The sequence below is a fragment of the Mesoplodon densirostris genome, chromosome 17, assembly GCF_025265405.1.
Source record: "Mesoplodon densirostris isolate mMesDen1 chromosome 17, mMesDen1 primary haplotype, whole genome shotgun sequence".
Classification (NCBI taxonomy): domain Eukaryota; kingdom Metazoa; phylum Chordata; class Mammalia; order Artiodactyla; family Ziphiidae; genus Mesoplodon; species Mesoplodon densirostris.
Genome location: NC_082677.1, coordinates 73,996,486 through 74,012,442, shown reverse-complemented (window position 1 = coordinate 74,012,442; position 15,957 = coordinate 73,996,486).

The window sequence follows — 15,957 nt, the reverse complement described above, 5'->3', positions numbered from 1 at the left end:
GACTGCTTCCCTGAGACCACCATGTAAAAGTCAATCTCACCTCTACTGGAGGATGAGAAGACACATGAAGAGGCACCAAACTCTCCCAGCCTCTTGGCATCTGCTGCCACATGTGTGAGTGAGGTCAGCTCAAACATTCCAGCCCAGCCTGGCTGCCAGAGACCTGCAGCCACAAGAGGGAACTGAGGTCGGACCAGCAGAAGGACCCCCCTGAAGCCCACAGAATCACAAAAGTAACAAATGATCACTTTTATAAGCCACTAGGTTAGGGTGGTTTGTTACTTAGCAACAGATAACTAAAATATCATATTCATTGGTTGTAGTTAATAAAAGTAGAAATCATTACAAAAGCTCAAAGAGTTGTTTACTTGAAAATGTAAAAATACATTCACAAACCGTGAAGCAAAAAGGTATGGAAAACTGAAGTTAGAAACTACCCAGATAGCAAAGAGAAGGAAAGCAATTTATATACTAAAACAGCAAAGGCAATACTCATTAATAAAATTATGGCATGGAAAACAAAGCTATGATCAAAACATATGATATTCAAAGGAATCAAATGCTTATCTGAAGAAATTAGAAAAGGAATAAAATAAGGCAAAATAATCCAGGAAATGAAAACTAGTAAAGATAATAAACATTGATGATTAATTGTTAATTATGATTGCTAGTTAGAATGTGAGTAAAGGGTACTCTTTCAAAAATATAAAATAATAAAGTTGTTTTGGAAACGAATCTGGCAATACCTACTAACAGTGAAAACACAAGACACTTCAGCTCAACAATCTTATGGGTGAGAATCTATCCGTGAGAGGAAAAAACTGTAGAAAATTGCATACATATAAAGTCTCAGGTAAAATTAAATTCCATTATGTTTAGTCCTCTATTGGAAATCTGCAACTTCTCTTCTTGTGTTTTCCTGCTACTCAAAATATAAAGATTCTCTTAATCTCAGATTGTTTTATTACCAAGTCTGACTGCTCAACAGAAATATAATTTTATAGGAAAATTTGTAAAAGCTGTATTAGATAATCGTGAAGTGTCATAAAACATGTCTAATATGTCAGAGTTCATAAATTACATTTATTGTTAATTATGTCTGAATGTACTGCATTTAAAATGAATTTGCTGATTTTTGTCTATTCCTTTTAAATATGTCTCTTTGTTCTACCACTGGTATAAAAAAAAAGAGGGTGATTTCCAGAATTTTAACCAAAAGCATAATCTGTTATCTCACAGCTACAGCTGTTTACATATTTTAAACTAAATAATGAGTTTCTATTAGTTTCAAAAATTAAACACGGGCTTCCCTGGTGGCGCTAGTGGTTGAGAGTATGCCTGCCGATGCAGGGGACATGGGTTCGTGCCCCAGTCCGGGAAGATCCCACAGGCTGCGGAGCGGCTGGGCCCATGAGCCATGGCCGCTGAGCCTGCGTGTCCGGAGCCTGTGCTCCGCAATGGGAGAGGCCACAACAGTGAGAGGCCCGCATACCACAAAAAAAAAAAAAAAAAAAAAAATTAAACACAATCCAGACCCATTTTCCTATTTCCACACTCAAGAGAAGTGATCACGATGCTGTACAAAATTCATGTGGAATTTTCACTATCACTTATCAGCCAGCAGTACTAGTAATAATTAACCAAGGATAACAAGTCAAATAAAATATAAACTGGGCTCTGCTGGTGACTATTAAAATCCTTCAGTATTTTAGAACACTAATCTTAAATCATTAACTGTAGACATTTTTTGAGTTTTTTTAATTGAGGTAAAATTGGCACATGACATGATGTTAGTTTCAGGTGTATAACATAATTCAATCTTTGTGTGCTACAAAGTGATCACACAGTAAGTCTAGTTAGCGTCTGTTACTGTACAATTGATCCCCTTCACCCACTTCACACCCCCCCCGCAAGCCCCTTCCCCTCTGATAACCACCAATCTGCTCTCTGTATCTGAGTTTTGTTTTGTTTTGTTTGTTTGTTTTTTATATTCCACATGTAAGTGAAATCAAACAGTATTTGTCTTTATTGGTCTGACTTATCACACTTAGCATAATACCCTCAAGGTCTATCCATGTTGTTACAAATGGCAAGATTTCCCCCTTTCTCATGGGTGAGTAGTATTCTACTGTATATGTACCACATCTTTTTGATTTAAAAAAAAATTGTGTTAAAATACATGTTACATAAAATTTACCACCTTACCTTTTTTTAAATTGAAGCATAGTTGATTTACAATGTTGTGTTAGTTTCCGGTGTACAGCAAAGTGATTCAGTTATACCTATATACATATTCTTTTTCAGATTCTTTTCCATTATGGTTTATTACAGGATACTTAATATATCTCCCTGTGCTATACAGTAGGTCCTTGTTGTTTATTTTACTTATAGTCATTTGTATCCACGTTACCCTTTTGAAGTCACTTTTCAGCTTCTCTTTAATATGGTTGACTTTTTTAAAAAATACATTTATTTATTTTTTTATTTATTTTTGGCTCTGTTAGGTCCTCGTTGCTACGCGTGGGCTTTTCTCTAGTTGCGGCAAGAGGGGGCTACACTTCGTTGCAGTGTGCGGGCTTCTCATTGCGGTGGCTTCTGTCTTTGCAGAGCATGGGTTCTAGGCGCGCAGGCTTCAGTAGTTGTGGCATGCAGGCTCAGTAGTTGTGGCACACCGGCTTAGTTGCTCCACGGCATGTGGGATCTTCCCAGACCAGGGATCAAACCCGTGTCCCCTGCATTGGCAGGCGACTTCTTAACCACTGCGCCACCAGGGAAGTCCCAATATGGTTAACTTTTGAATTTATAATCCTCACCCCATCCCAGAGAAGGAAAGGTATCTCATTTGGGGAAACTTCTGTATTTCATGGATCTGCAACATGAAGAGGACTGCAGGAGGCACTGTACACATCATCTCAGGCTCCAGAAGGTGGCAGTACATGGCGGACAAAGCCCCGGCCACACTCAGAAAATCTGGGTCCTGATTACAGTTGTGTGTCTAGGTTTGGTCCCTTCACCCTAGGGTTTCATCTCATTCCTCTGTGGAAGGATATTCACTTCTCTTTCAGGTCTCTTCCACTCTAATCAGTACAGAGAAAGGCATTTTGATTCCCAGGACTGCCCTTTACCTACAGTGCCTCCTGTGGCCCTAGATTTTTTTTTTTTTCAAATTGTGGTTTAAAAACACATCCCATAAAATTTACCATCTTAACCACTTTTAGGGTACAATTCAGTAGTGTTAAGTGCATTTACCCTGTTGTGCAACCATCACCACCATCTTTCTCCAGAACTTTTTCATCTTGCAAAAATGAACGTCCATACCCATTGAACTAAAAACTCCCTTTCCCCTCCCCCAGGCCCTGGTCACCACCATTCCACTTTCTATCTCAATAATTTTGACTACTCCAGATACTCATATAGGTGGAATCATACAATATTTGTCTTTCTGTGACTGGCTTATTTCACTCAGCATTATGTCCTCAAGGTTCATCCATGGGATGGCATGTGTCAGAATTCCATTCCTTTTCAGTGCTGAATAATATTCCAATGTACATATGTTTGCCTCTGATAGTAATGTAGGTAGCCCTCATCCAATCCATCAAAGGCCTGAAGAAAACAAAGAGGCTGACCTTCCGTTGAGTAAGAATGAACTCCTGCCTGTTAAGGGGGACATGTGTCTTTTCCTGCCTCAAGACTTGAACTGAAACACTGGCTCTTCTGGGGTCTTGAGCCTGATAACTTTCATAGTGGAACCTACAATATCAGACCCCCTGGTTCTCAGGACTTCAGACCTATACTGGAATATGTATGTATGTATGTGTGTGTGTGTGTATACACACACACACACATACATACTGGAATACATGTATACTTACACATCCTGTTGGTTCTGGAAAACACTGATTAATATAATACCACATTTTGTTTACCCATTCATCCATCGATGATGGATGATAATCAACTTGGGTTTCTCAATGATCAGTTTGGGTTGCTTCCACATCTTAGCTACTGTGAATAATGCTGCTATGAATATGAGTGTGCAAAATCTCTTTGAGATCCTGCTTTCAATATCTTTGGACAAATACACAGAAGTGGAGTTGCTGAATCATATGTTAATTCTATTTTTAATTTTTTGCGGAACCTCCATACTGTTTTCTGTAGCGGCTGCACCCATTTTATTGATACATGTCCATCAAAGTGCTCAAGGGTTCCAGTTTCTCCACATCCCTGCCAGTACTTCTTATTGTCTGTTTTTTGATAGTAGCCATCTAACAGAAGTGAAGTGATATGTCACTGTGGATTTGATTTCCATTTCCCTGATTAGTGATGAACAATGGACATTTTTTAAAGGTCTTTAAAGTTTACTTTAAAAAATAACACAAATGCTAACTTATTTACAATGTGAAATAAAACTATAGACAGTTCTTGTGCATTGACTGGCACATCTTCTCAAATAGGCTTGTAAAGAAAATCTCAATCTTCCTCCTGTGTATCTTTTTTTTCTTTTTTTTAATTTAGTTTTCTGTTTGTTTGTTTTACCTTTCTATGTATCTTTTTACCGTCACACCACAACCAATCTCTCAACTCTTCTGAAACCAAATGTGTGGGCACTTCTCTGTGAGGCCGGCTGGCTGTCCTACAGTTTAATTCAATTCTGACACATCTATCTGGAGTTTGTCTCAGGTTCCACAGGCTGAGGGCTCAGTCCCACAAGACTAACTCCAGCCCACTTCAGATGGCAACCACAAGTCCAGGTTGTCACCGTGCTTCTGATAGACTGGCTATAAATCTGAGGAACCCACAACCCGATCCTTGGGTTTGATTAATTTGCCCACAGAACTCAAGAAAATGGTTTAATTAGTGTTTACCAATTTGTTATCAAAGGATATGATAAAGGGTACATATGAACACCCAGACAGAAGAGGTATGTGGGAAGCGGCACCGTGCTTCCACACCCTCTCCGGGATGCCATGCTCCCAGCACCTCCAGGCAGTCACCAACCCCACACTTCTGGAACTTTCCTGCAAGCTTCACTAGGCATGATTGCCCATTAACTACAGCTCCAGCCCCATCTCTGGAGAATGAAAAGTGGGGTTGAAAATTCCAAACTTCTAATCATGGCTTGGTCTTTTTGGTGACCACCCTTCATTCGGTGACCAAGAGTCTCCTCATTAGAACAAAAGACACTAGTATCACCTAGGATATTCCAAAGGATTTAGGAACTCTGCATCAGGAACCGATCAAAGACCAATATAAATATTTTCTAAATCATTTAAAAAAATCGTTTAGAAGCTAACTTATTAAGAATGTGAAAAAAACTATAGCTACAGTTCTTGTTTATTGATCAGCAAATATTCTCAAATATGCTCAGATATTCATGAGTAAATACACTACTGAAGCAACATTAGAAACACAGGTTTTGGAATTGAGCAGGGGATTTCTTGGATTAATTTCACAGTTACTATTATCAACCCATGTTAGCAAAATAAACCTACATCATCTACAAGGACACACCTGCCCTTACACCCCACTCTCTAGGTCATGGTCTCCTCTGTCATGTGGGAGACTTACTGCTAATGTGACTTCCATTTTTCATGCCCCATTCCTGACCACTCCTCTCTAATTGAGACACTGTTTTCCTCTTGGATTTGTTAGTTTTGTACCATGAAACATTCTACTTTTTAAGGAGACTTTGCATATGTTTAATCTATTATTGTTTGTTCTATAGTATAAAACATAAAATCCAAATGCAATGTATAACCAGATGAAGATCCTGGATCAAAAAAAAAAATAAAAAAGCTCAAAGAAATTTGGGGAGAGATTGAGGAGAGCTGAATACACATTGGCTACTTTGTTGTTAAGTATCTTAGGTGTAATAGTGGTATTGTGCTTCCATAGGAGAACACCCTTATTCTTAGGTGATGCATTCTGTAATATTTATGGGTAAAGTGTCATCATACCTGCAACTTACTTTGAAATAGTTCAACATAAAGTAATAGATATATGATGGATATAACAGACTGACAGGTGAAGCAAATATGGAGAAAAAATTAGCAAATTCTGAATCTAAGTGACAAGTGAATGGTTATCCATTTTACCACTATCTCAATTGCTCCGTACACATGAAAACTTTGTAACCCCACAAATGGAACAAAAGGTCAATCACCTTTTTCTATTTACAAGTTCTGTGAAAAGAAAACATTGGAGGAGGCCCCTCCGTCTTTCATCCATGTACATAACAATCCTTTTTCTAAAAAGTAAGATGTGTGAGCTTTAATGATATTTTCTCTTGCTTCTGCTCTTTCTTCCAGAAGGCAGGTCAGCTTCTTTGTACTCTTATCCTTCAGAATCTATGCCCATCACATGCTCTGTTGATTCTGGATTTTTAAATCATGTAGCATCTTCGTCAGTTTCCAACAGAACGGCACTCAGGACAGAGACTGGAAAGACAAGACAAAGGGGTGGTTTCCGCCAAGTAGGGAAACCCGCATCTGCCACCTGTAGGGCCTCTGATGGGAGGTCTGTGTGAGGGCCAGAGACACACAGTGTCCCTAGAAGCTGTGGAAAATAGACTCATGGCTGAGCCTGGTGTGGAAGGAACGATGCTGCCTTAGAACAAACTCTGGAGTAGAAGGACCCAACAAGATTTAAATAGCACACATCCCAGCAGTTATCATATTATGTTGAAAACCTGAGGCACTGCTCCAACTGTCTGAGATCCCATAAGTCAAATGGCTCTAGAACCGTCTCAGGAAAGAGATTAGGGGACCCTGACAGCAGAACCATCTTGAGCACCAAGATTAACAATCCAGCCAGGAAGATCAGTGAAGGCTGAGTCAGATTTAATTTGATGTAGAAAAACAAGGAAACATGATCTTTCCTGCTCCCATGTACAAGGGAGTCATTCTCTTTCAGAGAAATCTATTCTTTCCAATTATAACATGTACTATTTGTACTGCATGTGTATATATTTATTTATTTACCTGTTAATTGTTCATCTCCCAAATTCCATGAAGGCAGAAGCTGTGTCTGTTTTGCTTGCCTTTATGGAACCAAAATACAGTACAGTGACAGAACACACTATAAATGCTCCATTCATTTAAACAATTAATGAAACAAATAATATCCATTATATTAATATATAATATTATGTACATTATATACTATATATAGTATAATTATACATAATCAATAATTATAATTTAGGCTATAAATCAATCAATAATTTAGGCTCGTTTATCTAAATGTGCAGTTGTTTATTAATGGTATATACATATATATATATATATATATATATATATATATATATATATATATATATAAACATTTCAGCTATTTTGCCCTATTTCACATTATTTCAACATTCTTCCATATCAAAATCTCATCAGCATGTCTTCAGTTGATAATATATTTGGATTTCTGGTAATTTGTTTACACTTCAGTATGGCAAATGTGCTATATGTGAATTAATTAGAATTAGTTAATAGAGGTTGAGTAATTATTGTAAAGAGTTAGCTCGTCTGTATTACATCTTAGGTTTTGTAAGAAACATAAAGATTGTCAGAGATTATCTTTAATTGGCAAAATCAGTGGACTACAAGATACGTGTTAGTGAGTACTGGTAAGGCAGGGCCCACAGTCTTTGCACATACACGGATAAGTTGGTGCGCCCAGCCATCCACGGTGCCCCGAAAGTATGGATCCTGCTAAACTTGCATCTCTCTATTTCAAGAGAAATCCTGCTAAGCTGCTGGTCCACAAAGCATGCTGCTCCTGTCTCAAAAGCATTATCAAATAACGTTGGAGCAACCCACTGATACAAGGTGTTAGAAGGACCAGAGGACAGAGTAAAGAACCTCTTCCCTCTATCCAATGTGTCACGCTGGTTGTGAATTAGAGCCTGTGCACGTAGAGGAATTCAGTCTGAGACCTGCTCTCGTAGTAACATCTATCTGGGTGCTAGGTGCCTCTAACATGTAGAGAATCTAGAAATTCACAAGTCTAAGCATATTTGCTACAGCTGACGATCTAGGAAATAAACTATATCAGTTAAAGGGACTTGAAATTTGAAGATCAATATAAGCTTTTGTGTTTTCTAATTAAGTTTAGATCCTTCAGATTTCAACAATATGAAAATACTTCTCTTACATTTTTTAAATACCCCTAAACATATTAGGTGGAAAATGAATGGTGGAGAAAATTGTGTACCTAATGCTACTACACCCCTAGGATGAAGTCAGTGGAGATAGATGGATAGACTGAGATGATAGATAGATAGATAGATAGATAGATAGATAGATAGATAGATAGATATAGATGGATGGGGGATATATGGAATATTTTATAGATATATATGTATGTATATATATATGTGTATATATAATGACTGTTGTTTGGCAATTTACAACCGAAATATTTTAAATAACGTTTCTATATTTCAGGCAAATTTACAAGCTGATCCACAACAATGTGACTTCTTTTTTTTTTTAATTAGCCATTTTATTATTATTATTATTATTATTATTATTATTATTTTCTTTTTGGCTGCTCCCCATGACTTGCAGGATTTTAGTTCCCAGACCAGGGATTGAACCCGCACCTTCAGCAGTGAAAGTGTGGAGTCCTATCCACTGCACCACCAGGGAATTCCCACAGTGCTCTTTAAAACCAGACATATCACTAGAAAAGATTTCTTCTATGAACTAGGGGAGGGGGAAATTATTAAAGCTATCATATACAAACTCTCCTTTATCTTTTCAGTGTTAAGTACATGACAACCCACACTGTTGTCCAAGGTGCTTTTTTTTGGGGGGGAGGCTGCATTGGGTCTCCATTGCTGCGCGCAGGCTTTCTCTAGTAGCAATGAGCGGAGGCTACTCTTCGTTGCACTGTGCAGGCTTCTCATTGCGGTGGCTTCTCTTGTTGTGGAGCACGGGCTCTAGGTGTGCGGGCTTCAGTAGTTGTGGCACTTGGGGTCAGTAGTTGGGGCTCGTGGGCTCCAGAGCACAGGTTCAGTAGTTGTGGCTTGAACCCGTGTCCCCTGCATTGGCAGGCGGATTCTTAACCACTGCACCACCAGGGAAGTCCCCAAAGGTTCCTTTTTATTAAGAATTATTTCACTTATACTTTGTCGATATAATGCATGCTAAGTATAAGTCAAACAATTTTGAGTTCTATACCAACTAATGATCTCTTCCTGCCTTCTCCCCTCTGTAGCAATCTTTCCCTGATATGTAATTAATACCAACAGTTTAATGCATGTACTGTGTATAATATATAAACAGTCAGATAGCATATACAAGTTTTATACCAACACCACTCTCTTTTATATGTATACATATATACACAAACACATACATATTATTATATCTATATATATGCTTTCTAATGGACTAATACTGTTCACGTTACACTGCAACAGATTTTCTTCAATAAAATATACCAAGGGTATTTTTCCAGATCAAAAATATAGATTTTAATTCCTTTTATAACTTATTTTATTATTTCTCACTGATGGAGTTTCAAGTTATTTTTCAGGTTTTTGTTTGTTTGCTTCTTTGTTTTGGCTACTACCAAATAAATGCTACACTAAGATATAATTTTACACATGCTCTCATCTAATTATACTTTTAGGATAGATTTCCCAAAGTGAAAACTGGATTAAAACTGATAAAACAGGGGCTTCCCTAGTGGCACAGTGGTTAAGAATCCGCCTGCCAATGCAGGGGACACGGATTCAAGCCCTGGTCCGGGAAGATCCCACATACCGCGGAGCAACTAAGCCCGTGCACCACAACTACTAAGCCTGAGCTCCAGAGCCCGTGAGCCACAACTCCTGAAGCCCGGGCACCTAGAGCCCATGCTCTGCAACAAGAGAAGCCACCACAATGAGAAGCCCGCACACCACAACGAAGAGTAGCCCTCACTCACTGCAACTAGAGAAAGCCCGCGCGCAGCAACGAAGACCCAACGCAGCCATAAATAAATAAATAAAAGTATTAAAAAAGTGATGAAACAAAACTTAATGTTTCATAAGTGTATGCAATCTGGTCTCCAAAATGTAGCAATTCACAATCCTGCCAGCAACACTTCCTTGTACTCTTGCCAGCATGAGATTTTATCAATTATTTAAATTTTGTTCCTGTTAAACTTGAAAAATGAAACAGTGTATTGTTTATACACTGACACAAAATTAAACTGTTATTCCAGCTACCTCTGGAGTAGAAAGTCCTGATTCTATACTAATTTCACTAAAAATTAAATTCTTGTGATTTTAAAATATAATAACCAACAAATCCTCCCAGAACTCATACATTCCAAAGAAATGAACTAGTACTAAAGATGCTAATTGGTCCTTCTCCCTTTTTCACATCCCCTTCTTGGACCATCTGCCCCATGTATAGCCCAATAACTGGGCTGGGAGTTGCAGGCATCTTTGGTGACACCAATTATGGGCTAAGTCCAAGCAGAGCAGAAGTCGATCTGCTAAGAGAAAGTAGAGATATGAGACCATGTGACTCTAGAACAGCCAGAGAGAAGCTTCATTCATTGATTCTTTGATCAAATGGTCTGGCAGGGTCTGCTTCTGTTGGCATTTTACAAAATTCAACACTCTTTCATGATTAAAAGCATTAAAAAAACTAGAAATAGAAGGAAATTACAACATAATGAAAGCCATATATGAAAAGCCCACAGCTAATCTTTAGAGAAATGCAAATCAAAACTATAATGAGGTACCACCTCACACCAGTCAGAATGGCCATTATTAAAAAGTCTACAAACAGGCAGTCCAATGGTTAGGACTCTGTGCTCTCACTGCTGAGGACCTGGATTCGATCCCTGGTTGGGGAACTAAAATCCCACAAGCCACATGGCACAGCCAAAAAAAAAATGTCTATAAATGCTGGCGAGGGTGTGGAGAAAAGGGAACCCTCCTACAGTGTTGGTGGGAATGTAAACTGGTGCAGCCACTATGGAGAAGAGTATGGACTTTCCTCAAAAAAATAAAAATAGAGTTGCCATATGATCCAGCAATCCCTCTCCTGGGCATATATCCAGAGAAAACTCTACACAGCAAATATGTGTTCACAGCAGCACTATTTACAATAGGCAAGACATGGAAACAAATGTCCATCAACAGGTGAATGGATAAAGATATATATATATATATATATATATATATATATATATATATATAATGGAATATCACTCTGCCATAAAAAAGAATGAAATAATGCCATTTGCAGCAACATGGATGGACCTAGAGATTTTTTTTAACTTTTTAGTTTATACTGGAGTATAGCTGATAAACTGTGTTGTGACAGTTTCAGGTGTACAGCAAAGTGATTCAGTTATACATATACATGTATCTATTCTTTTTTCAAATTCTATTCCCATTTAGGTTGTTACATAAGGACATAGAGATAGTCATACTAAGTGAAGTAAGTCACTTAGAGAAAAACAAATATCATATATCACTTATATGTGGAATCTAAAAAAAAATGATACAAATGAACTTATATACAAAACAGAAATAGACCCATAGACAGAGAACAGACTTGTGGTTGCCAAGGGGGACGGGGGTGGGGGAGGAAAGGATTGGGAGTGTGGGATTAGCAGGTGCAAACTATTATATACAGGATTGATAAACAACAAGGTCCTACTGTACAGCACAGGGAACTCTATTCAATACCCTGTGATAAATCATAATGGAAAATAATATGAAAAAGAATATACATATATGTATTGATATAACTGAATCACTTTGCTATACAGCAAAACTTAACACAACATTGTAAATCAGCTATGCTTCAATAAATTTTTTTAAAAAGCCCACAGCTAACATCATACTCAATGGTGAAAAACTGAAAACTTTCCCTCTTAGTAACAAGGCCAGAATTCCCATTTTTGACGCTTCTATTCAAAACAGTACTGGGAGTCCTAACTAGAGCAATTAGGCAAATAGAAGAAATAAAAGGCTTCCCAATTGGAAGGGAAGAAGAAAAGTTGTCTGTTTACAGATGACATGATCTTATATGGACAAAACCCTAAGATTCCACAAAAATATTGTTAAAATAAATAAATTCAGTAAAGTTGCAGAATATAAAATCAACACACAAAAATCAGTTGTGTTTTTATACACTAACAATGAACCATCTGTAAAGGAAATTAAGAATACACTCCCATCTACAATAGCATTAAAAAGAATAAAATAATTAGGAATAAACTTAACCAAGTAGGTAAATGGCATGTACACTGAAAACTATAAAACATTGCTGAAAGTAATTTAAAAAGACACAAATAAGTAGAAAAACATTCCACGTTCATGGGTTAAAGGAGTTAATATTGATAAAATATTCATAATACTCAAAGCGATCTACAGATTCAATGCAGTCCATGCCAAACTATCAATGGCATTTTTCACAGAAATAGAAATAATCATCTTAAAATTCATATGGAATCTCAAAGGACTCCAAGTAGCTAAAACAATCTTAAGAAAGACAAAAAACAAAACTAGAGTCTTCACAGGAAAATGAACAAAAAAACTATAGAGTCTTTACAATTGCTGATTTTAAAACATAGTACAAATTTACAGTATGGTACTGGCATGAAAACAGACACATGGACCAATGGAACAGCATTTAAGAGACAGCACAGAAATAAACGCTCACTTCTATGGTCAAATGATCTTTGACAAAGTTTTTGGGGCTACACAATGGGGAAGAGATAGTCTCTTCAACAAACGGTGCTAGGAAAACTGAATATCCACAAGCAAAACAATAAAATGGAGCCCTTATATTACACCATATACAAAAATCAACTCAAAATTGATTAGATACCTAAATGTAAGACCTGAAACTATAAACTCCTAGAAGAAATCATACAGGAAAAACTTCACGATATTGGATTTGGCAATGATTTCTTAGATACGGCACCCAAAGAACAGGCATAAAAAGCAAAAGTAGACAAATGGAACTACGTCAAACTTAAAAACTTCTGCATAGCAAAGGAAACAATGAACAAAACGAAAAAGCAATCTACAGAATGGAAGAAAATATTGCAAACCACAGATCTGATAAGGAATTAGTATCCAGCATACATAAAAAACTACAACTCAACAACAACAAAAATCCCCCCATAACCTGCATTAATAATCAACAGAGGACTTGAATAGACCTGTCCCCAAAGAAGATAATTTGTAAATGGTCAACAAGCACATGAAAAGATGCTCAACATCACTAATCATCAGGGAAATGCAAATCAAAACCACAATGAGATACCACCTCACATCCGTTACAATGGTCACTATTAAGAAAAAAGAAAGTAAAGTGTTGGCAAGGATATGGAGAAATTGGTACCCTTGTGCTCTGTTGGTGGGAATGTAAAATGATGCAGGTAGTATGGAAAACAGTATGAAAGTTCCTCCAAAAATTAAAAATAGAATTGTTATGTCATCCAGCAAATCTTCCTTCCTAGTATATACCCCAAAGGATTGAAAACAAGATTTCAAAGAGGTATTTGCACATCTACTTTCATTGCAGCATTATTCACAATAGCCAAGAGGTGGAAGCAACCTAAATGTCTACTGGCTGATGACTGGATAAAGAAAATGTGATGTATACATACAATGGAATACTATACAGCCTTAAAATAGAAGGAAAGCCTGTTTTATGCCACAACGTGGATGAACCTTGAGGACATTATGCTAAGTGAAGTAGTCACAAGGAGACAAATGTTGCATGATTCCATTTACATGGAGTATGTAAAGTAGTCAAATTCAAAGAAACAGAAAGTAGAATTATAGTTGCCAGGGGCTTGGGGAAGGGGAAAATGGAAGTTGTTCAAAGGGTAGAGAGTTTCAGTTTTGTAAAATGAAAAAAAATCTAGAGATCCATTGCACAGTGCACATAGTTAACCCTAACGGACCATATACTCAGTAATGATTAAGATGGTAAATTTTATGTTTGTGAGTTTTACCACAAGAAAAAAAGATAACTGACTAATGACAGAATAATTACAGTTGTGAAATTTATAACATATACAGAAGCAAAATATATGACCAAACTAGCACAAAGGCAATAAGGGGAAGAATATAAGCATACCATTTTTAGGTTCTCAAATTTCACATGAAGAGGTCTAAAATTATTTGAAGATAAACTGTAAATTTAAAAAGAATGCTGAGAGAACTTAAAGAAAGCCTCAAGATTTATATTTTTAAGATATTTAGTTCATCAATTTGAAGGGTTTTTTTTTAAAAATAACATTTCAATATTTGTATGGAAATGAAAATGATTTAGAATAGTGAAAAAATCTTGAAAAAGAATAAATGTTGAGGATTTACACTAAACGATTTCAAACCATTCTAGAAAGCTTTAAGTAAGCGAGTGGTACTAAAATAAAGGTAGAGAAGTCAATGGGACGGAATAAAAAGGCCAGAAACTCTGTGTCAATGTCTCTGTCTCTCAGCTGCTACAAAGGCAGCAGAGTCAATACGATCAAAAACTGCCTTGTTCATCTGCTCTTGGCCAATGAGTGGTTATAATTCCAAATCTTAAAATTTCACAGTAACAGAAAGTCTAAACCTAAATGCCATCATCTCTCTTTCTTGCTCTTTTTCCTAATCATATATATGTTCACTTCTGCCACCTCTAAGTATCCAGCTAAGGACAAAAAGAAAATATAAGACTTAACTTTGTCATTATTTTTATTGCCACCTTAGCGGAGTGGACGTTACTAAGTAAAGAAAGGTGTGGCAATCGATCGTAGTGAAGGTTGTTGATAATAGCTGCAGAACGTGGCCCACATTCATGAAGAAATCTCACTTGTCAGAGAAACAATAAACCGAATTAGAGTGTATGTCGGGAATATGACTGTAGGTGAAGACTGAATAAAAGTGTTTTCAGGCAATGGCGCCTTGCTTCTGATTACATGCGGAGTAAACAGTACTGTGTCTCCCAGTGCCCATCCTGGACTCTGGATTCCTGTGGACTCTGCACTATAATAAAAGGAGCTGTTCTATGCCATGACCCCAACTGCTAATCTTGTTCACCATGATGCTATATACCAAATTTTATAACCCATGTGTAATTAAAGATGCAATTAACACTCAACAAGCTCAGGAGCTCCCCAGCTGAGGAGTAAACTCATTCACTCATTCAGATTTGGAACAAGGCTACAAACCTTGTTCCAGACTACCCAGTGCCAGCTACTCCGCAGAGCTGAATAAAAAACCTCATTCTCTTTCTCCTTTAGGGACATATCTCTTTCTCCTATCCTTTAAAGGTTCAAATGCCTCAGCTTAGGTCCTACGTTCTCCTTTCCTTTTAGACTCTTGCCCTAAACATTCTCATCCATTCCTTCTTTTTTTTTCTTTTTTTTTATTGTGGACAAATATATATAACACAAAATTTACCATTTCATCCATCTTTTGATAAACAGTTCAGTGTATTAGGTACAATCACACTGCTGTGCACCACCAATTCTTGCATCAACAGTATCACTGATGGGTATTCAAACTCTTATCTTTAGCTCCGATCTCTTTCCCCAAACCTAACGGCCTTTTCAGCATCTTCTTTTGGATGTTATACCAGTCAGGTTTCTCTTAGGTGCAAGCAACATAAACCATCTCTAGCTAATAAGATAGAAAGGATCCTATTGAAAGGATTTAGGGTAACTTGCAGAAATCTACGGAAAGAATTAGATAATCATGCTTAATCATGTTTGGAGGATTGAATATATATACCTCTCACAATCACAATACAGAAGTGAGCCCATAAAAATACCACTGCTGTTACAACTGGGCACAGACCACCACTTGCAGTCATAGCTCTGGGTACCTACTGCTAGAAGCATAAGTGCTGGAGCCTCTGAAATCTGCATCTGGCTGCTGCTGGTGCTCACTGCTACTGCCACATTAGCATAGATTTTATAACAGCCTTCCTTTTCCACATCACCAGCCTC